The 24,562-nt window shown below is 32.7% G+C and overlaps 2 pseudogenes; both read left to right on the top strand.

Annotated features, from left to right (window-relative positions):
- Window positions 1–1,137: 1,137 nt before the first annotated feature.
- Window positions 1,138–20,904, top strand: LOC120174723 (annotated as a pseudogene).
- LOC120174725 lies at window positions 1,175–2,192 on the top strand (annotated as a pseudogene).
- Window positions 20,905–24,562: the final 3,658 nt, after the last annotated feature.

Below are 24,562 nucleotides of genomic sequence, written 5' to 3'. Positions count from 1 at the left end.
GTTCATATTCTCAAAATAATACTTCTGATCATTTGGAATTTCAAACAAACACCACAAATCCTCAAATTTAAAAAGGTCCCTAAATCCCTAAAAATATTAGATTTTTTTCATTTAATTTTGTTGATTTTAGGTGAGTTTTGTAAAAAATAAATCATAGGAGAAGAAAGAGGAGTGGTATGCAAACTTTTTGATATCGATCTTTCCATGAAAGGCTACCAATGACAGACAGTGATTCACAACAATTCCTTTACCACCAAAATTACGGAAGTTCATGCTTAAAATTTAGTGTTTAAAAAGATATCATTTTGGACATCCATAACCGTACCAAAATGATAGTTTTTTCTCAATTTAGTTCGTCAAATACGAGCAGTTATTGACTTGACTATAAACAAATATGTACTAGTTTATGATAGCAATAAAATTTTATGGACACTCTTTTCTTCCTTCTGTTATTAAACTCAAATATGAGATGGTTTTTTTTTTAATGAGGCATTATTTTCTTAAAATAAATAAATAATAATCCAATAATGACAGCACAGGATAAGTGGAAACGTGCTTATACCGTGTCACAGAGCATTGGATCATTGGATGTGGAGGGAATATATTGTTGCTTATTATTATTTTTTTCTCCTCCCACTTTCGTATGAATTTTGTCCTCGTTAATTCAGATCGACATGTTTCGTACATATAATTTTGGTGGATAAAATTTTCAAACGATATCCAAACTACTTACAAATTAAACCAGACTCTTGTCAATTGTTTCTTATTACTATACTTGCAAAATTACGTTTAACTCTCTTCTAATTTTGGATCGACTTACAAATTAAACCAGACTCGTTGTCAATTGTTTCTTATTACTATACTTGCAAAATTACGTTTAACTCTCTTCTAATTTTGGATCGTTTCAGTTGCATTTCTTTTCTTTTCCTCCCCCAAACCATGCCTATAAATAAATACATACATATTATATACTTACATTATTAACTATATGTGTACAAAATTAATCTCTTGTCAGCTCACACAAACCTGGCCTTGCTAATTTACTCCTACTATTCTATTGGTCCTTCCATTTGACTCAAAACTGACCCCAAAAGGCCACAACTTTCTCTCTTTTTCTCTCCTATTTTCTGTCATTTTTTTTTCTTTGTTTTATATTGCACCCACTTCCTCTCCTTTGCTTCCTCTCTATCTTTCTCCTTTTTTCATATTTTCTTCCTTTGTTTTTCTTGTGTTGGGGAAGATGGAAGCTCCTGAGGAAGTCCCAATGGGGTCTAAAAATCAAAGCAACATCGTTAAAGGGAAGCGAGCGAAGCGTTTTAGGCCTCAGTCTTCGATCTCTTTCGCCGTCGCTTCGAGCAATTCGATGTTTAACGGTGGAGAAGATGATGTAAACATGGAGAAGAACAACAAAAGGACGATTACGGCGAATATATGTCACTTTCTTCGTCCTCCGATGAATACCGAGGGAGCACCACCGAGGAAGAAGAAGACTTGGCTAATTGCTTGATCCTCTTGGCTCAAGGCCAATTGAGAGAACCGGCCCCCAAGTTATTACAACCGGATCACCTCCATCATCAACAACAACAACAGCAACAAGATTCCACGATCGTTTACAACAAATTCAACAGTGGAAGGATCATGGAAGCAGGTTCCACCTACATTTACGAGTGCAAGACGTGTAACCGGACATTCCCTTCGTTCCAAGCCCTCGGCGGTCATCGTGCTAGTCATAAGAAACCGAAGACGACGATAGGATTATTGGATGAAAAAGAAGGGCAACAATTCATAAAGACTAACAACATTTCGTCTCTTTCCCTTCAATTGAGTAACACCAACAACAATTATAACAACAACAACAAGCCTAACAAGGTTCATGAATGCTCCATTGTGGATCGGAGTTCACATCGGGACAGCCTTGGGAGGGCACATGAGAAGACACAGAGGGTCAATAGGTAGTAATCGTAATATCACAGCCGCTAGCACTGCCTTGTCGTTGAAAGTGACAACCCCAATGGAACAACCTCAGCAACCTAAGAAACCAAAGAATGTTCTGTCTTTAGACTTGGATCTCAATCTTCCGGCTCCCGACGACGATCACCGGGAACAGAAACTCCCCTTTGCTTCCAAGCAACAACAACAAGAAGCAGCTCTTGTCTTCTCCGCCCCCACTTTGGTGGATTGCCATTACTAAAAACAAGCTTAAAGAATTTATTATTTTTTAGTTCATTTAATACTATACAATTTATTATCATCCAATGGTTACCTGGGTGTTTTTTTTTTAAATATTTTTATTTATTCAAACATTTTATAAGATTCTTTTGTCACCATTGATCAAATGACAATCATATGAAGAAAAAAAACTGAATTCTTTGATGAAAAGCAATGAACAATGTGTTATATGTATGAAGTTCCACGATGGGCGTCTTTTCTTTTTCTTTCCAATTTGATTTAAATTCTTCATTTTTTCCTGTGGAAATGTGTTAAACACTTGAGAGAGAAGGCTTGAATTTAAATTCAGTCTTTTTTTTTCATTTTGCAACAAATGTCTTCTCATTCTCTCACTCTCATGTTGGTTGCCAGAAAGGATTTCTCTCAAATGAATCGTCAAATATAATAATATTATTATGCTTCTAATACACGTTCTTACTTTACTATTTTGTTTTTGTTATTTACTCAATGACAACTAATCACTAAACACAAAGTTTAATTGAATTGGTTGGTATTAATATATATATTTAAATTTTAATATTAAAAATTAGTTATTTTTATATTGTAGTTCCCATCAATATTAGGAATACAATGGGACGAGGATAAGTATAAATTTCACGGTAGTGGAATAACAATGAGAGCAAAAATTAGATTCGTTGTGAGTGATAAGATAGGTATGGATATGATTTTGTATTCGTCTCGTATATTTTTTTATATTTAGATATTATATAAGAATTTTATTTTATTTTAATTTTTAAACTTGTGTTGAAGTTACATTTTAAATTAGGAGTTAAAAAGATCGCGATGAGATAGTATTTAAAAAATGATGACAGTTAAAATAATGTCACGTATGTAGTGAGAATTCAAAGATGAGTATTTCATATTTTTTTCATTTAAATTATTTACATTTATTTAACTGATATTTATAAATACATTATATGGAGTAGATCGCGAGACAAATATAACGAGGATTATGTGGGTCTTTGGACTGACATGGGTGATGATTTTAGTTTTGCTAGTAGTGAGACAGATGATTTTAAATTTTGTACTCGCACTGAATTGTGGGTCGAAAATAAATATAATTTTTTTGACGAAAATAAGTACAATAGTGCTTACATCTATGTCATTCAGTTGACATCTCTGATCAACACGTTGATCTTCTAATAGCTAACGGTTTTATAGACAAGGGAATTAGGCAAAATTGACATGTGGCTACAAAAAAGGATCGATTTTGAGGGTTAGGTGCAAAATTTCAATCCTGAGCCTACTAATTATTAGTTCACTCTTCGATTTGTTCCCACGATGAGAGCAAATCATTCATTTTACGGATGCCCACACAATGTGATTTTTGTCTAATGTTCTGAATGTCAAGTAAAGGATCAAATTAAAATAAATAGACTAAATTCCAAATTTTAAGCATGGTGGAGGACTAAAACCAAAATTTGACCTAATAAAAAACCCAATAAAACTTGTGATATGAGGCAAATATCGAAATAATTAGGTTTAATTAGGCAAATGTATTTTTAAGCATAATTAGCTGTTCTTAAGTGAGTTTGGTGTGTGGCTACCTCACAGAGGGGACGCAATAATGTGTGAGGCTGCTAGTGATTAAGTGTGCTGATTTTAGGAGTTGAGTCGTCAATTATTTTAGCTAAATAAAAATAAGCAACTTGTGAGGTTTTAGAGAATAATAATGTGCCAAGCTGTTTAAGCTTTAATTATGAAATCTGGCCAAAAGAACTTTGTCCCAACTAATTCAGATTGATCCGTGTCGCACGATTTGCTTTGTGGGTGAGTCTCCAATACGTTATCAATATCTTTGCTTTGGTGGGTAAACTATTTGATAATATTTCTATGTAGCTTCTTCAATATTGTGATTTCTTCAAATAACTTTAAATAAATGTATTCTTTTATTTCTGAGCTTCTTAACTTCTTAGAGTATGACTTGCTTGGTTTCTTTCTCGTAAGTTAACTCGTACTAACTTTCCACAAACAATTTGAATCATTTGAGAAGGTTTTGATCGATACTTGCGAAACATTGAGACATGTAACATAACATGGATTTGACTTATCATCAAAAGATAGAATCAATCGACATGCCACTAGGCTAACCCTTCCATTTATTTTGAATGAACCTAAACATTTGAGATTGAGTTGTAAAACAATATATTTTCTTCCACGATGATATTGTAAGAAAAGTATCGGTTTACACAGTGTCTATGTTTATGTTTTTGCTTCTTTGAAGCACAGTTTTGTTTATGACCTTAAAGACTTGTTTCCTTTAAGTTCAGACCAATAAAGAGACATTTGGCACTTCCGGTTAGACAACGTTCCAAATAAAGAGACATTTTGATCGGAATTGATTAATACAAACTTCATGTAGCCTTGTTCTTGAAGAATCTAATGACAATTCATGCTTCCTTACATACAGTGGCAATCTGCTCAAGAAATCTATTGCGATTCTTTCCATTTCTACAGAGGTACGTAGTTCAGTGGGCTAAAGAGATTCATGAGGTTCTTGAAGTTTGGCTTAAACACATTAATGAATTAAAAACTTGTATATGAACTTTACGATAGTCTTTTCCATGCCTACTAGCAGGTATCTTGATAACCTTTATACATTCCAATGATCCACGGTGAATGGGAAATGAAGTACAATTAGTTTCTCGGAGAACATCAATTAAAGTTCGGAATCTCCAAGTTCATGTATTCAATTTTGAAAATGGAGATTTCAATCAGAGATGAGGAGAATAATTGAGTCAAATTCATCGACATGTCTAACACAGCGATTCTTTATATCTCAATCAACTTAGCCTGGCCCGAAGGTGAACTTGTTATCAAATCAGGGTATTCTCGGAGTGCTATCTCAAGAAACCATATTAATATATTTTTTGCATAGTCAATTTCAAAATCATATACTCTAACAGGGTATTCTCGGAGTGCTATCTCAAGAAACCATATTAATATATTTTTTGCATAGTCAATTTCAAAATCATATACTCTATAATCAAATTAATTTTTCATAAGTATGAATAAACAGTTTCAGAGGGTAGATTGATCCGTTTACGTTAAGGATTATCCTTTCTGGTATTGACGACACCTGCTGCAATTCCACAAGTATCTTAGCTACATCGAACCGGTTACGCTTCAGCGTATCTTCATCAACCTTGAACTCCTTGCCCCATCTATTCCCGAGTGCCATGAAGAATTAGACTTGTAACGGGACATCATGCAAAATCACCCACGCCTTTACCTTCCTTTTACTTTCAAAACCCTCTAGTCTCTCGAGCTCATCAAACCACGTATGGACGAACTCTTTTTTTCTGAACCAGCACTTATTGAACTTCTCGACGCTTGGGAATTTTAGGATTTCCTCTAAGTCGAACCACGGCCAGACTTTGACATTGATGCCTTCAGCTCTAAAATCTTCCTGAACTATATCAATGTTGTACATTTCTTTGATCTTTCCCACTAAACAACACCTCCTCCACTCTTGCTCCGCCTTAGGGACATATATAGATGAATTGCCTTTTGGGAGCCGCCAGACAGATCCTCAACAGTTTTCACTGTTATTATCTCTTCAAACGATATCCTATATTACCAGATGGTTTCTTTTCTCCGGTAACTCTTTTCCGATCAATACTTCTTTAAACGATCTCGAGTCCTTCAGTGTTGAGACTTTTCTCCACACCTTCCTTTCTTTCACCACCTTTTTGTTCTTTTAGATACTCTCGATGCCTCAGTGAACCCTAATGACGTACCCGTCTATCTTCCTTCCATCTCCTCTTGAAACCGCACGTTCTGCCTCTGCCATTCCCTTAGATCTGATGAACGCAAAGGTTGTTTGTCTTAGCTTCCTCTTCAGATTGTTATACGCAACATATACGCCTACAACTTCACCATATACTTGGAAACTTCCTTCACGACTGGGGATGCACTCTCTCACTATATTGTCGATAAACACACAGCAAAACCAACTTGACGTCTCTCTTCAAACCTATCCATCGGCCGTCCACCTTTGATCGTCTTCCCTGTGAGATGTATCTTCCTCCTCGGCGACTCTCCATCTTCCTTCCGACTCCTTTGTCACAACTTCGATTTCAAAAATATTCAACACATGAGACCAGAAAACACTCTTTTTTCCTTAGTGGTATGAATTTTCATTTAGGCATTTTTATAATCTTACATTCGATTATATGAATCAAAGTAATGTAGTAGGAGGAACAATAACTTACTTTAAGATAATTAACAGCTAGAGCTCTAACCAACTGAGCTATTCCAGCTACATACTTCCACTTCAACACAACTACTATCTTTTTAACCGTTGGAATTATTTATAACTATTTTGAAGGGGAGGATTCATTGGAGCAAGTGATTCTATTATAGTAATTAACACTAATAAATATTAAATAATTAGGTTTTTTTAAAATAAAATTTTAAAATAGTGACAATTTAGAGATATGTGCTTCTAAATAATCACATAATACGCTTAAATAAAGAATCCATGTCCAAACCTGAAACAAGATTATGGAGAGGAATATCCACTAGCTTGGCAAATGAAAGGTAAAAGTGTTTCCTCAAAAAAAAGAAAGGTCTCAAAGTGATTATTGAGGGAAATATCAACGAAGCTGGTAAGTAAAAGGTCTTATAGTCAATTCAAGATTAAATATAGAAGGAAGGAAACAATAAAATATTTTCATATAAAAATAATTGCATAGTCAATTTCAGAATATATACTCTATAATTAAATGATTGCATAGTCAAATTAGATTTTTTTATTAATCTATAGTGAATACAACGTAGTATTTGTTTATAAAGATCTTCAATTTGACAATGAAAGTTCAATTACTCTTATAGTTTCTGATGCTCAAAATTAAGACATTTAAGGATAACAATAATCCTTTAACCGCTGAGATAGTTTGGTTGTGCAATTTAGAATTATTTTTTAATATCTTACAATATTCTTTTCATAATAGAAGACAAGGACACCACGTCTCCTACTTGAGGACTCTTGATAGCCCTCTGCAACCCATTCAATTACAATTCTTTTTTCATAATCCCAATGACATTCTACAAGCAGATTCCTGTTAACATACACGGATTCATAAGAAAATTTTGAGTACACACTAGAAAGGTACTCAGTTGTATAATATGCTACTGAACTTCCTGCTTTTTTCCAGTTATATTAAGCAAATTCTTCGGCTCTCTTGTCACGGGCATGTTTTCCGGTTAACTTTTTGACCAATTTTTTGCTTTTACAGCTACCTAAATACCACTTCTTGGGTTCCAACATCAAAGAAGCATATCCAGTAGAAGACAGAGAATACTAATCAATGCTATAGATAAGCAATTTGCATCCTTACAGTGTCTCTGAGTTTCTCCAACGATTACAGCAGTATTTCAAATTCATTTTGTTTTTGATAATCATTAAATCGATCACAAATTTTAGGCTGGATATCCTTTTTCTTGCAACTTAATAGATAGGCTTCTTTGGCTACCTAGGATCCATCAGGATATCCAACACTTGTGATACATTGCTAAACTTTCTCCTTATCATTTTGATTCAAAGATCAAACCGACGCATCTTTGAGATTGTCGAAACTTTATCCATCCATAAAAATGTTGGAATCTAGACAAGTTCTACAGTTTGCTACTACCCCAATACTAAAACTCCGGAATTAATGACTGAAATATCATTTAAAAAAGCAAAAGTTCATTATACATGGAATAAAGTTGAACATAAAGACAGAGATATTGCTCAAGCATAAGACAAGAAGATGTACACAAAATAAAGAGAAAAGGCACAACTTTTCATTTCCCCCTCTTACGACCAGGGGTGAACCGAGAGGGAGTCCCGAAAAAATTTAATTATTGTATATTTTCTTGTATTTTCTATTAATAATATGCTTTTATACCTAAAATTTTATAAATTCTACCTCCTTAAAATAAATTTGCCTCCAACATAAAATCTTGTATCGATCCGGTTACCGCATACCAAGCCATCTACAAGGAAAGTGCAAAGTTGCTTCAAGGGCAATTGAATTAATTTTCCATGCCTAAAATTTACATTTATCTGTTCACTGTTTCATCAAAGCCAAGTAAATCAAAGTAAATTCTGGGTGTAAATCCGAAAGCCAAAAGCAGCATGCAAGAACAAAAAGTTAGCCAAAAAAAAGAGTTGAAAGAGAGAGTAGAGGAGTTTACCAATGGTGGAAGAAAGATCATGAACAAAGTTGGAGATGAAAGTAAAAAAGCAAACTACTTTTGCCAACTCCAGAATCACCAATCAACAATATCTTAAATGAATAATCATAGTTGTTGTTTGTTCCCTCCTCCCTTTGAAGAATAAGAACCCAACATTTTTTTAAAGTACAACAAATTAAAAAAGTTAATATTTTTTTCCTTTTCTGCAAAGATGGATTCTTTCTTTTTGTTCTTCTCTGTTCATCACACAAAAAACCAGAAAAATGGATGAAAATAAGGAAATTTCCTCGGGTGGATAGAGACAATGATGGGGTTGGCAGGTAGTGTTTACTTTTATTATTAAAAAAATATTTGTGAGTTGAGGTGTCTCATATTTTTGTCCCAATTAATTTATCTAGATCGGTTGTCGAAATTTATACCAAATATATATATATATTTGTTATCCATTCATTTTAGTCTTTTATTTGTGTACATCACAATTTCTTTTTTTGAAAAATAATGATAATAATAATATATGTTTTAGGTAAAGAATGAATTTCTGGGTTTTCATTGTTCCGCGCTACACTCATCACAGGGGCCCAAATATAGATTACATAACAAAATATCAAGGAGGAAGCCTTCAAGTTCAAGTTCCACTTACAAGACATTTTTATTTTCTTTCACGTGGATTTGAATTTCAAAAGTGGTGTGAAACCCAAAAAAACAATAATACTTGAAAAGTGGAATATGATTAATTATGGCAGGAGCACTGCATGAAAATGTGAGTCAACGAAGGCAGGCAGCAATGCAAGGATCTAGCACCGAATTGGTCAGGCAGCTGGCCTGTCTCTCTGCATTGGTTTATGAGGGCACTGGCATCGCATCGCTTGCCCCGTTCATCCCTGCCTTCCTGCTCACTCTGACAAGCCCAACATAAGCTTTCTTTGTGCAGATAGATTTGATCATACGAAGCAATCCACTACATGACAAAAAGTAATATATATATATATATATATAACTTCAATCAATTCAACGTATTTTGAGTTTTTTTTTTACATAACTATAGAGAATTTTAAAAATATTCACATGTTTACGTGTGGATTCAATCTAAAATTATATCAGATATTCGACCAGTTATGTTCGGCGAATTTTCAGGTTGAGCCTCAATTATAAAATAATACTTAATTAAATATTGGTCGACTCGATACTCAATTTCTTATATATCTTTTTTTTTTTGGTTAAATTTTTTATTCCTAATATCCAAATTATTTCACCCTAACCTTTTAAATTCTTCTTCGGTCTACCCAATTTGCCCATTGGATCTTTAACCGAGTTCTCATACCAATTTGCCATATCCCGACTTTGAAAGTAGAATTTTGTGCAGAAAAAAGAAGATTGAATATTTTCATTGAATTCTTATATAATATATTTCTTTATATTCCTTCTTGTTATATAACTTACTTCTACAATACTAATTATTATTATATTATAACCGTATGCTTGTATTTCCTAACTGTTGTTACTGACTGCATCAGCTCATTCCTTAGACATGGACTCATCATTTTATTCTATTGTAGTAGACCTGTGTTTGTAGCATAGATCACTTGGAGACTCACTTGTTTCCCTAACCATTTGAAAGCTCCTTATCTTCCTTTTTCTATTCTCCAGGCTTAGACACATTGATGTGTCTCTCTTCAAGTCGAGTTGATCCAGTTAGCCATCTCTTTTCTCTGGTTACCCTTCTTTCCATTAGACCATTTCCTTTTTTTCAACCTTAAACCCTAATTCCCCGTTTAAATTAATCCCTAATTCTTCCTCATCTGCATCGAGGCAATGACAAAAGAGTTAATAGTGAAGAAGAGTGGTTTAGGGTTTAGATCATTGATATGGAAATTCAGCTCTTATTAAGTGTTAATAGTGATTCGTAAAACTGAAACTAAAGAATAAAATGACATTAATATTTTAAGACAATTAAACCTAAGGACTGATATGACATCGTTTTAAAATTTAGTTTTAAAATTTTTATAAAGTTTGAACTCGACTGAAACTCAAAAGATAAATTCATTTTTTACTAAAATATTTATGGGTAAGATCAAGTTATGATATAGTTCTAAAATAGACTAGAAGTATAATGCATCTTACTATTACATCCAAAAATTATTGATAAAAATAATTTCATAGTATTATTTATATATGTTATATTTAAAGCAAAATTAATAATTTAATTTGAATTCAAATTGAAAAAGACAAGTAAAAAAATAGAGTAAAGTACACCTGGGATCATTGCACTTTTATAAAATAGTCAATAAATTTTATCAATTATTACAAAATGATCAATAAATTTGATCCAAGATTATAAAACCTTTACACTTATTTTAACATTATTGTGACCATGTTGTAACAGATAGATAAATTAGTTATCATTTAATAGTTTTTAAGAAGTCAATTATTAAAATAATCATTTGAATATAGTTATAGGGATGGACATGGACATGGATCAGATCGAGTCATATTTTCAGCTTACCGGCTCTGACCTAAGAAGTGCTACCCTCTACTTATCACCCGATCTGCCTCCGATTTTGAAGGGCTCCACCCAACCAAACATCCGATCTAAATTTATACTAAAAACTCAACCCTACTCAATCGATCCCAGATTTCCCTTATTTTCTCATCCATTCCCCTTCTTTCTCATCATTTCTTCTACGTTCTTATTAACCAACCAACCAAACAACACATAAAAGTAAAGCAAGCTGAACAACAAAGTTAAACTATGAAAAACATGAGATTTTTAAAAAGTAGTCCAAAAAATAAAAATAAAAAATTGGAAGAAGAAATTTAATCCATAAATAATACATGCAATACTTGAATTTTCGTTTGAATTTTGAAATTCTCATAAAATCTTCAAAATGCTATTGTAAAAGTGAATTGCTGACGATGGTGAAAATCGAAACAAACCTCTCCAAAACGAAAGAAAAATGAAGAACAATAAAAGAACATGAAAAACAAAGAAAGGAAATGAATAACAAAAGAATAACACAAAAAGAAGGGATAGAATAAAGGAGCGACAAATGAAGTAAAATGGGGAAAATGAAATAAAACCAAAACCTAAATAATATATATATATATATAAAGACATTTTTATAAATATTTTAAATATTATTTTATAATTATATTGAATCGGCTCGGGTGGATATTTTTTATATTAAACTCGACTCTAATCCAAACCTGACATTCCCTTACATGCAATTCGGCTAGATCCGAACCTACTTTTAGAATAATGACTCTATACGGTCAGGTTAGATTAAAACTCATCGGGCTCAAGTCAAATATCCATCCCCGATATAACTCATTATTCTCTAATATATTCTATCCTAAAAATATCATGTTTGATTCGAACCTTAAAATAGTTTTCCACTGATAATTTAAATCTAAAAAACAAAAAGGTCCCACAAAAGCATTACTTGCCTTATCGGAAAAGCAATGGTGAAAGTGATAAAAAAAAAAAAAGAAAAAAAATGTTGGATTTCGGATGATGTAACGTTTCTCCCAATATTAGGGTTTATGTGAACCTTTGTTGAAATACTGCAAACTAGGCCACAATATCCTTTTTAACCTTTTTCTTCTCTTTTTATTTATGCTCCATTCTCTCATAATTTGTTTCTCATGTTGATTATATACATAGTTTTAAAAGATATATTTAATTAAAAGAAATGATAAAATTATCCATAAAAAGTGGTTGATAGATTTTATAGATTTTTTTGAATTAATTAATGGTATTTGATCTATTTACCGACTAATGCAGATCAGGTACTACATATGCAAGGGCGACCCTCCCAACCCAGTTTGCTCCATTCGCAAACGTCAGGGTTCAAACCTCTGGCCTTGCTTAAGGAATTTAGTATATCATCTCACTATATCAACTGATTGTTGGTTATAGATTTATTTTGATAGATGTAGAAGAGTAAGCATATAAGGGCAAAAAATGAAATATAAATGTTGTTGTTTATTGACTTTTCTAATGAGACATTTTGAATGAGATAGAGGAAGTACTGTTCATTGTCATTTCTTTATTTCCAAATATATTTTGTAATTTTAAATATTTTTAAAATACATCCATCCTTGCAAGTAATTGTTTTTTAACTAAAGTATCCCTATTACTTCAACGGTATTGTTTATTAATTACTATTACTATTATTGTTATTTAGATATTAAAAAGGTAAATTATACTTAGGGTCACTTAATTATAGGTTTGGAAATAAATATGTCACTTTTTTTTTCTAAAATTACAAACATATCACTTAATTTTAATATTATCACAAACATGTCATTATATCGTTAAAATTGAAGTGGGCATCTAATGTGACATATTGTAATGATATTTTTAGTCCTAAAGTTTATACATTCTATTAATTTTATCATATTTTAAAATAATTCAATAATTTGAATCATTCATATTTAAAAAATCTATTGAATTTTTTGTTGTTGTGATTATCAAATCGAGTGAACCCATCAGATAAATAATTGTTAGATAACTACATTCACTTGTAAAGTAGTACAAGTTATTGTTAAACTATTACTATACTAGGAAAACAACATGAAAGTAATATAACATTTATAAGATACAAAAAAGCAATTTAAGAGAGGAATAAAAACTAAAGTGATATGATTTATAAATGCGAAGGTTAAATTTATTAAATTATTTTAGATTAAGACTAAAATGATAAACTGTATAAATTTTAATCATTAAAAATATCGTTATTTCGTTTAATATTTAATGATAGAGTAATATATTTATAATAATATTTTAATTTAATAACATGTTTATAATTTCTAGAAAAATAACTTATTTGTTACCAAATTCATAGTTAAATGAAATTACGTGTAATTTACCGTAAAATTAAATGGTTACAATTATGTGTATTACTATTTAGTATAATAATTGTGCAAATTTTAAATTCAATAAACATGTTAAAGCAGAGTATATTTATGTTGTCAATAAGTGAAGAAAGTTCTGAAATCATCTCAGACTTAGAAAAAATATATGTTATATTGTTTAATTAGGATGGTTATGGGTCTATTGAGTCAGGTTTTTGGCTTACTCGAACTCAACCTAAGTATAACACCTCATTGTATTTCATCTGACTCGATCCGAGTTTAGGTAAATTCCATTCGACTCGAGATATGATCTGATTTTTGGAGTAAAAACATGCACCCAACCTATACACATATATTACTTTTATTAGATAAGATAGGGACCTAAATGAAAAAATATAGAGACGTGTATTATAGCAATTATTCATAAATATACAAAGGTCAATTATAATATTATTTATGAGTTGGGATATGATAAGATATTTTTCATCCTAAACTGGAATTTGACTCAACCCAACCTTATTATTCAAAAAACTCGATATAATTTAAAACCAAATTTTCAATAAAAAGAACTTGATAATATAAAATCAATTCGACTTGAAACTTGTTGAATTTAAGTCGAATGCTTATCTTTAGTTTATAGGGTAAATTACACATTTAGTTCCAAAACTATTACTTTTATTCTATTTTGGTACCCAATTTTTTTTCCAAAATCATACATAATTTTTAGTTCTGATACATGTCATTAAAAAAATTAACAAAACTGTTGATGTGATACTTTTTTTATTTTCTTCAAAGATGTCGTGCCATTATCTAAAGATGATATGTTAATATCACTGTTAAATTTTTAACGATGAGATATTACAATAAAATCTAAATTAATGTTATTCAAGTAAAATGCTTATCCTTAATTTTTATCGTGAATGTGATGTTACAAATTTACGCTACCAATACATTTAATAATAATCCTATAAATAAAGCCGGCTTATAATCGTTATTTGAGAATAATAAAACATTATTTTAAAATTATATTTAATAATAATGAAAAATGTGATATATAATAAAAATAAATGATCGTGTTAGTACATGTTGTGATGATATTATTTCAGCTTGGACATGTTCTTGACCAGGAGATTGTAATTATCTTTTAATGTTTTATGTAATATTTGTTAATATAAATTACAATTTTAGAATTTCATAAGTTTAAATTTTAAAATAATAGAATTCATTAAACGGCTTTAGTAATTAAAGTAAAAGATGTATTTTATAGAAGTATACTAATTACAAGTAATCACAAAAATTCAAAAAATTTCTACGCGCCATTTACAAGGTCTAATTAGGAATTTCATCTCTTAATTCTTTTATATTTAAACTCAAGTACGACAGTTTCTTTCTATTTCTTCCACCAAAAGTTCCTTTTAAACCCCTTGTCCTTTGTGCACCGCCGTCAACGTCTTAATCTACAGAGGTGTCGGATTGTAAAAAAATAATCGTTTATTTCTCATTTTGATGAATATTTCGTCATTTTTAGTTCACATAGTTGATTTTTAGTACGTTTTTTTTCTAGACATCGTTAGAAATTATCGTTGGAGGACTCCACATTAAAGATGAATTTTTCTTTTATAAGAATTTTGATGATTTCTTACAAGACATATTGTGTTGTGTCAACGATAATGAGATATGATGTGAATGTAACGGTGGACGTCTATATCATGGTCTTATTTATATCTATGTATCATTGTGTAAGCGATATTCGGTAAGCATGCTTGTTTATTGCATTTTATATCTTTCTATTACATTAAATCTTTCGATAGAAAAAGTATTTCGCCCTTTTATTTTAAACTATTAGGAAATTAATCTTTTATCCCAAAATTTGATCTTTATACTTTATAAAACACATGAACTTGAACATGCCGATTTTTACTAGGGTCGGCCCAATACATGTGTCAGATGGGCCTTGGCCCAGGACAACATATATTTGAGGGGCATCAGTTTATAAACACATATATACAGTATGTATATATTTGACCCAAAAAATTAACCCAAATCCAATAAAACAAGCTGCCAGCGCCGCACACCAGCTCAAGCCATCCTTGTCGTAATCACCAAATCTACAAGCAGTAACCCAAATCATCAAAATTCAATATCTACTAAATCATCCCCAAAGTCAAAGAAGAAAAAGCAACCTAAATCCCTAAATTTTCGAGATTTTACTTCACCAAATAACGAAGAAAAATCAACAAGAGGATAAGCAGGAGTCGGTGGAAAAAATAGAAAAAGGGAACCATTTCGAGCACAAAAAAGGGGAAGAAAGAGGATTTGAAAAAACCATTCAAGAAAAGGACCATTAGCAAGCAAAATACACGAAAATGGAGTGAGCAAAGGCAACCATTCGATTAAAAATCCTCATCCTATTCGAAACACTTGTAACATAGAGGGTAGGATTTATTATTTACAGAGGTATGGATTTTTCTTAAACAATACCATGCAACCATTTTCTGTTTTTTATTGTTCTTGAATCAAAATAAAAAAGTAAAATAAGGTTAGATGTGTACCGAGGTTATTTGAGTCATCGGAGTCCAAGACCGAAGCTTTAGATTTCTTTCGAGAGGCTGGCCTCATGGCTTTCGATCGGGGAAAAAGAAGTGAGTGGAGAGAAGGGAGAGGGCCGAGCGACTAAGGGTTCTTTGCGTGAGTGGAGTTTAGGGTGTAAATTAATCTTTGACTCACCTTTACATGGCAATAGGAGACACGTTTTGTCTGGTAATACGACAATGGTAGTTTGGAATTAGACACCTACTCATCTCCATGATTCATTGGTCATTTCGATTTTGTGTTTTGAACATTGCAATTTCCAGGCTATTTTCCTTGATTTATGATGTTCTTGCCCCTAACAAACCACACATTTCTCCTCTTATTTTATCCTTTTCACAACTTTTAATTATTATTATCTTTTATCAATGGTCAATTCCCCCTATATGTTCATTTCTTTTGCATATTTTGTTTCTCTAAGGTTTAATTCTGTTTTTGGTCCTTGTACTTTTGCATATATAAATTTTCTATTATAGGGAGGTCATTATCTTTACTGATTCTGAATTTTATCTATAATTTTAGGGTCTATGTTAAGAGTTCATAACTGGATCTTTCAATAATATCATTTCGTTTTAATTCAGACCCTTAAGTAATAACATTGTTTGAATTTTGATTGTGTAGTAGCAAACTTAGTTTGATGAAGAAGAAAAAATAGTGGTTAAATATTTTCGTTCAAGACATTTTTTAGAGTGATTGCTTCTAATTATTTTAATTTCATCATCATTAATTTTCCAGATCAATTGATTGTGAGAAAGAACAAGTGAGAAAGAACAAGTCAACAACATTAACTTCGGTTACCGGTCAGGTTGTATCTTTCCCTACTAATATATTTGTTTTATTGTTTACTTGCTGTTATATTTGTTTTATTGATTACTTTTAAATATGTTGTCTCGAAAACAATCATCGAGTGCCCAAAATAGAAAACGAAAAAATAAAGAACAAGAAATGGCTAATTCTTTACATGGGTCTTTAGATAGATTTATTGTTAGCCTGATTAAACTTTCTAATAATCCGATTGGAAATTCCAATGATTCATCTAATACTTCTAATAATCATATTGTAAATTTATGGGCATAAAATTATTATCTCGCCCAGGGCATTAAAATTCATTGGACCGACCCTAATTTTTACTAATTCTTTTGTACAACAATTGTCGAATATTAATTTATAGCCCAACAATCTAACAATGAAGGTCAATGGTGTTATCTAATTGAACATGTTCCATAGTTTTCAAGATATACGAGATTAAACTCCAAAAAACAAAGTATATTGACCAACTTTTTTATCTTCATCAAGTAGAGGGACTAGTTTTATAATTAATCCTTTTGTTCACTGTTATTTTTTTTAATTAATCACTAATTTTCAATTTATTAATTAAATAATATAAATCAGATTTTTACCATCATTGATTTTTCATACCATACTCTCTTTCCCCCAAACAATTAATTTACCCTTCGTTTTTGGTAAGTAACTTGTTATTTTTTTCCCATTTGGAAATATATAATTATATTAATAATACTAAATCCATTTGGATATTTTGAAAAATTAAATTAGATTTATTACCATATATTTCACACAGCAGTTAACAGTACACAGTAACAGATAGCGATGAAGTAGAAAGTACAATAATTATTTTTACTCAGAAAACCCAAAATAAAAATGTTGAAATTTCTTGCAATTGAAGGTACCCTTTGTTTCTTGTCCGTCAATCAATAAGTCCTTTGTTCTTTCATTTCATTTCATTTCATTTCTTCCTTCATCAACGAAAAAAACCCTTTTTTTGTTCTCCACGCCCGAAAAGTTTCGTTATGAGTCGTGAAACTTCTTTAACTTTAGCTCCGGTACCGACTTCCGGCCCGGCGGCGGCGAATACTGGAGGCTCGGCAACGGCTTTAGCTCCTGGGTTTCGATTCCACCCAACTGATGAAGAGTTGGTTAGCTATTACTTGAAAAGAAAGGTTTCCAACAAGCCAGTCCGGTTCAACGCCATTGCCGAAGCCGATATTTACCGGCATGAGCCTTGGGAACTTTCAGGTATAGTTCATTTTTGGATAGACTGTTGAAATTTGCTCAAGATTTTAGAGGCTAAATGTGAATATAATTGTTAATTTCTGTATTCTTTTTAAAAAAAAACAGAAGCATTAACTGTTTTGTGTTTTATTTTATGAGAACTTTGCTATTATTCTTATGCTGTTTTGCAATGGGTTTACTGTTTGGATTTTTACCTATGGTACTAAAGTTTCTTCTCTGTGATTGTTTTTCAGACAAATCGAAGTTAAAAACGAGAGACCAAGAGTGGTATTTTTTCAGTTATTGGACAGGAAGTATGGGAATGGGGCGAGAATGAACAGAGCTACGAGCCAAGGGTACTGGAAGGCCACGGGGAAAGATCGAGAAGTACGACGCAACAAAAAGCTTATGGCGATGAAAAAGACACTCGTATTCCATAGCGGGAGAGCTCCGGACGGGGTGCGAACAAATTGGGTTATGCATGAGTATAGACTTGTTGAAGAAGAATTAGAAAGAATTGGGGCATTGCAGGTTAGAGACTATACAAACTGATCTCCGTAGCGATAGTGATTTGTTATCCGTGGCCGCGTTTATTTGATATTAGGGCCTACATTTTTATGCATGTTAAGAGATTGCAGCACATTTCAGATAGATTTTGGATGATGAGAGTTATCAATTTTTATCATGAAATACTTGGTGATAATGATTCGTTATCTATGGTTGTGTTCATTTGATATTACAACCTACACTTTTATGCATGTTAAGAGATTGCAGCACATTTCAGATAAATTTTGGATGATGAGAGTTATCAAATTTTATCATGAAATACTTAGTAAATTATGCCTTGGGTGATGGATGAGTCCGCATTGGTCTGATTATATTTATACCGAAGAACTGAAATACTTGAGAGTCGAGACACGTTTTTCTGTATGGGGAAATTATGAAATATGGAATAAGGTGAAAACAAATATGAGCTTGAATTCTTTGTATGTCGTTTGCTTTTGTTTCATTACTGTATGGGATGTTAGAAAATTTAGAAAATAAATAGTAAATGTGATTCCGGATACCACAGTTATGATGCTATCATTCCATTCGGAGGATAATATATATGCATGTAGCTCGTGTTAATTAAGATTCAGACCTTACTCTACAGGATCCATTAGTACTTTCGAAACCTTATGTTTTGAAGCCTTAAAAATATTCTCTACAACCTATTATTTATTTACAATTTTGGAAACTAATGTTGTAAGTATTGTTTCTTTTTGTTTTCTTTTTGCCCCTCTCTCTATCTTTCGAGTGGAGAAGGGGTATGTGCTATGTAGGGTATTCCATAAGAACAATATAGGACCACCCAATGGAAACCGATATGCACCCTTTATTGAGTCGGAATGGGATGATGCGTCAGCAGCTGTGGTTCCGGGACTAGATGCCGGGGATGATGGTGTAGCTGGAAATGATGCAATTGCTGGCAATGATGTGGCATCTGCCGAGAAGGCGGTGAATGAAAGTAATGCTGTCCAAAGGATCGGTTTTGAGCAGGTTTATGCTTTATTTTTTTTTCTCAAAAAATTTCTTGAACAATGGTGAACAAGATTCTGAGATAGCCTATTGAGTTCCCAATTACCGTATTAATTATAAAAGTAAGTTTAATAGTTTGTCCAGAACTGGTCTGAACTTCCAGTAAGTTTTGAGGTAGGAGTTACCGGATTGCTCTTCCTCTTGGCTCCTTCCTAGAGATATTTGAGTTCCGACTTCCCGAGCAATCCTCATGACTAGCTAGGATGGGATGCAATACTAGGTACGGTAGCCTGTGCGATAGAATTAGTCGCTTCCTTTTCTAGATTTTGGATAGTATCCATATGCAATCCTATGTTATAGAAACCGTTCAGTTCCGATAGACATAAGGTTGATACGGTGTGACAGACTGCATATTATTTAGAGCACCTATATGATTGTATTAGGTAAGATATTGAAATTTCAACAGTTCGTCCTCTGCAGTTTCATTCCAATGCCTTTTTTCCTGCATTGTACGGAGCGTAATTGATTGGCTGCACTTGTTTCATGTGTGCATCATATTCTAGTTTCAAAATTCGACATAACAAATCGTTTTTTATACTTAGTTCTGCTACTAATATGTCTTATTTTTTATATTTCCCCCCTTCTTGTACTGATGATGTATGCAACAAAATGTAGAATTCAAACCCTTATGGTGCAAGAACTATAGATAGCTCGACTCCGTTGATTTAGTTTTATCTTTGATGTATAAGGTTTAGCGCTTCCGACTTTCTTTTTTCTCCTTTCTTCCCTGATTATTTGTAGGAAACTATAGTTGTACTATCGAAAAGTCGTTGGCCTCGTCTTCTTACATCTCAGTTGCTTCTAATGCTTCTTTTAAAATGGTTGTAGGAAACTCGATATGCTGGTGAGGATGCTCTGCCTGATGATGAAGTTCCTAGAGACTCATCAGATGAGAGAGCAGATTACCGTATTCCATTGCCTCCATGCAAGGTCGAGGGAGCCAATGATTGCCCTCCGGTATGCGTTCTTAATAGAGAAGCTCCCTTATCTCTGCTCCAGTACAAGAGAAGACGTAATAATGATTCGGCTCCCAACGATACAAATGCTTCTGAGAATTCAACCCGATCAACTCAAGATCGTTGCTCATCAACAACGACAACAGCAGCGACGGTCACGATGTCGCCATCATCCGCGACGACAACTGCAATTTCTGCACTCCTGGAATTTTCTTTAATGGAATCTCTGGAACCCAGACAGAACAGGCCCCGTGTTCCTTCACCGGTATTTGACACTGCTAATCTAGATTCGGTGGTGCCTCCTGGCTGCATGAAACTCATCAATGAATTGCAGAACGAGATCCATAAGATCTCGGTCGAGAGGGAGACGCTGAAGCTTGAAATGATGAGTGCTCAAGCTATGATAAACATCCTCCAGTCGAGAATTGATTACCTTGGCAAGGAGAATGAGGGCCTGAAGAGGAGAAACCTTGAGGGTAGGTACTTGTAATGTCCTCAGATTTTCTTATTCCATGTATGAATAAAATTCCGATGACATTAGAAATTGGGTTTGTTTTTTATTGTTGTTGGACAAATGTTGTAGCTTTTTTCCTGCTTATGAAAGCCCTAGTTGAATACATTTTAAACTCGGTTTATTTCATTTCACAACTTTATTTTACAATATCAAAATTCAATTTAAAGAAAATCTAATTCTTTCATTTCATTGGTCTAACTCATCCTTGGTGACTTAGATTCGATTTTTGTTGTAATATATATATATATATATATATATATATATGTAATATGTGTGGGTTCGAATCTAATTTTATACTAGTCTAATGTTTGAACAATAGTTAGATTAATAATTTAAGAGTTATATTACAAATAAGTACCTAAATATATCATCTTTTTCATTAAGTACTTAATGTATTTTTAAGTCTAAATGAGTACTTAAAGTTATCTTTTTAGTCAACATAAGTATTTAAAATATTCAATCTTTTTCATTTAAGTTCTAAAAAATTGACATGTGATATTAATTAAAGAATAATTTAGGTATTTATATGAAAAAAAAATTGAATATTTTATGTACCTATTTTGACAAAAAAAATACTTTTAAGTATCTATTTTGACAAAAAAAAACAACTTCAAGTACTTAATTTGATAAAAAAAACACTTCAAGTACTTTGATGAAGAAAATAATATACTTTAGGTACTTATTTGTTATATAAGTAATAATTTAATTTCTGTGACATGGACGCTAGTAATGCTCACAGCTGGAGTATTAAAAAGCTGCTGAAACTGAGACATACTGCTCTTCCCATCTTGAATGCTGGTACGATTTACACTAGAGATATTTGGGAAGCTGTTAGAGATAGTAGAAGTAAGGTGTCATGGCATAAATTCATTTGGTTTCCTATGCATATTCCTAAGTTTAGTATGATCTCTTGGATGGCCATCCTTGACAGACTTCCAACTAGGGATAGACTGTCAAGGATGGGTATTGTCTTTGATACTCAATGTGTTCTTTGCAATAAAGCTATCGAATCCAGGAACCATTTTTTTGATGACTGTAACTTTGCCAAATTATTGTGGAATTCTATCTTAAATTTGGCTCATGTGCACAAACCTCTTTTACCTTGGGAAGAAATGACCGAATGGGCTTGTGTTGAATGGAAGGGGAAATCTTTAATCTCCACCTTGCTGAAAATTACATGAACTTCCTACATCTATATGATTTGGGAGGAGAGGAATAGAAGAATCTTCAAACATAAAACTAGAGAAGCTGCTTATCTTCTGTCTCTCATCAAGGACATTGTTCGGATTCAACTAAGTGGGAAGAAGATCAATAGAAACGATTTTTGTAACTATAATATCTGCTGTAATTGGGGCATAGACTAACCTTTATTTTGTTGTATATTGTTTATTCTCCCTGTTGGGACGATTTGTAGTTCTGTTTCTGGATAATAAAATCTTACTTATCCAAAAAATAATAATTTAATTATATATTATAATGATAATCCTTATTATAGTTACTAAAGTTTGAGTAAGTTTTTGTTTTCTCGTGAACTTTCAAAAATTACAAATTGATCACTAATGTTATCGATTTATAACAGAATGATCCCTTGACGTTAACAGTTACTACTAAGATAACGAAATAGTGATGTGGAGCGTTAAGTCAATTGACTTTGTTGTCCAACGGTTAAAATAATTGGTCAAAACCCATCAACATTGTTTTCCTCTCCATCGCTTCATGAGAGATTGAGATTTTAATACAAGAACAAAACAAACAATAAATTGCAATATTGTTAAAGCAACGAGAGCCGAATACATCTATTTTACTTATTCAAATAAACCCGTTGAAAAACCTAGAGATGGATAACCATGCATGGCAAAAAGTGGAGCGTGAGAGCGAAGCAATGGTTGTGTCTCTAAAAAATAAACTGGAAACACTGAGAATAAGTATGAGAATAAGTATATGGACGGAGTCAGGATTCCAATTTAAGGGGGCAAAATATAATTATAGAAAATAAGAGACAAAGTATAATTAACCATAGAAAACGAGGGGGACAAAATCAAAATAAACAAAAATTAGAGCTCTAATTTAATATTTACCCATATTGTTTTTAATAATAAAAAATATAGGGCAGTTCCCCCTCCATGAATAAGTAGCTGCCAACAATAACGTCAATGATGCAGAATCATGGTATGAAGTTGAAGATCAACAATACTAAAAAGAAGAAGAAGAATGACAATGGTTTACAAATGTTGTGGTACTCCAATGAGAGGAAATGCTTATAGTTCTTGTGTTTACCCCAAAATATCAATGACTAAGGCAAAGGCATACATTGACAAAGTCAAAACAAAGTTGCAGGCCTAACTCTTCTCCATTTCAATCTTATAAACTCAAACCTCAATTGTTGATTCTGTTATTAGACCCGAATATAACTTGCTAGCCACCCCTTCCTCTCAAAGTCACGATACACTTCACTGGCATGGCAAACCTGCATTTTGTTAACAGAAAACACAACTTCCCAAATAAAGACTCGCAAAACCACGTGGTTTCTCTGAGTAGCGGCTCATTTTTATCTGGAGCCTAATTATTTTTTATCAGTAATATCTGTTGTTCGGCTCCTTCCTTTCCATTCCCTTCTAATTATGTGCCCTTTATTTTTCCACCCTTTGTTCTTCTTAATCTGATGCTTACATTCCACCATTGAAATACCCGAGTGTTCTTACATCCCTTAACCTATCGCTTAATTACTTGGAAGGACAAATCCCAAAAAGTATAGCCAAGTTTGATGGAGATTCATTCTAAGGAAATGTAAAACTTTACAGGAAACCGATGACGAATGATTGCATAAAAGAAGTTCCCTCGTCGGTAGCTTCAAGTTTGTCACCATCGAGTAAAATCCAAAACTAAAACCAAACTAAAATCGATAAGAGTCAATTCCATTTACCATGGCAACGTGTTAATGCTTGTAGCCACGGCCATGTTTTTTGTACTGTGCATTGTGGTAACCTCCCTCTTTTCAGCAAACTGTAAGACTAAGAATGAAGATGGTGTAAAAGATCAAAGTAAATAAACCGTAAGAAACGAGGTTTGAATATGCTTAAAAGAAGGGTCAAAGTTGAAATCTTTCGTAGTTCTATTTGAGCATGTCAGTGTGATGATGAACCAAAGCTTGTGCCACATGGTGGGATTAATTTCTTCATCCTTGGCAGGAATGTTAATGGCGAGAACAGAGCAAGTTCTAGAGAACGAGAGAGCAAAAGAGGCGCTGATAAAGAATCCAAACAGAGTGAAAGCAGTGGTGAAGATGGTGTTCATGGTGTCGGGCCAAGAAGAGCAAAAGTGCTGCCAACTTGTTGATGAAGATGCGTAAGGAATCATTGGAAGCCAGGGAAGAAGGAATAATGGGTGGAGCTTTGACGCAGTAGCTGTTGCAATTAGTTGAAGAGTCGGTTAACAGGAGTCAAACGAGCTCTCCAGTGTGGCGCAACGGTCTAGGTAAGCGTTTAACGGTCCAGCTGGGCTTTCTGTTACCGACTAATTTGCAACTTCTGAAAGTTTAGTGAAGAAAACAAAAATTTACTCAAACTCTAGTCACCATTTTCTTTAGTTTAGCCTTTTTTTAATAGTAATCCTTATTATAGTTAGAATAAAACTTAAATGGGCCCAACCC

This window comes from Hibiscus syriacus, unplaced genomic scaffold, assembly GCF_006381635.1.
Source record: "Hibiscus syriacus cultivar Baekdansim isolate YM2019G1 unplaced genomic scaffold, ASM638163v2 tig00112114_pilon, whole genome shotgun sequence".
In the NCBI taxonomy this organism is placed as follows: Eukaryota; Viridiplantae; Streptophyta; class Magnoliopsida; order Malvales; family Malvaceae; genus Hibiscus; species Hibiscus syriacus.
This window is presented reverse-complemented; position numbering and strand designations above follow the sequence as displayed.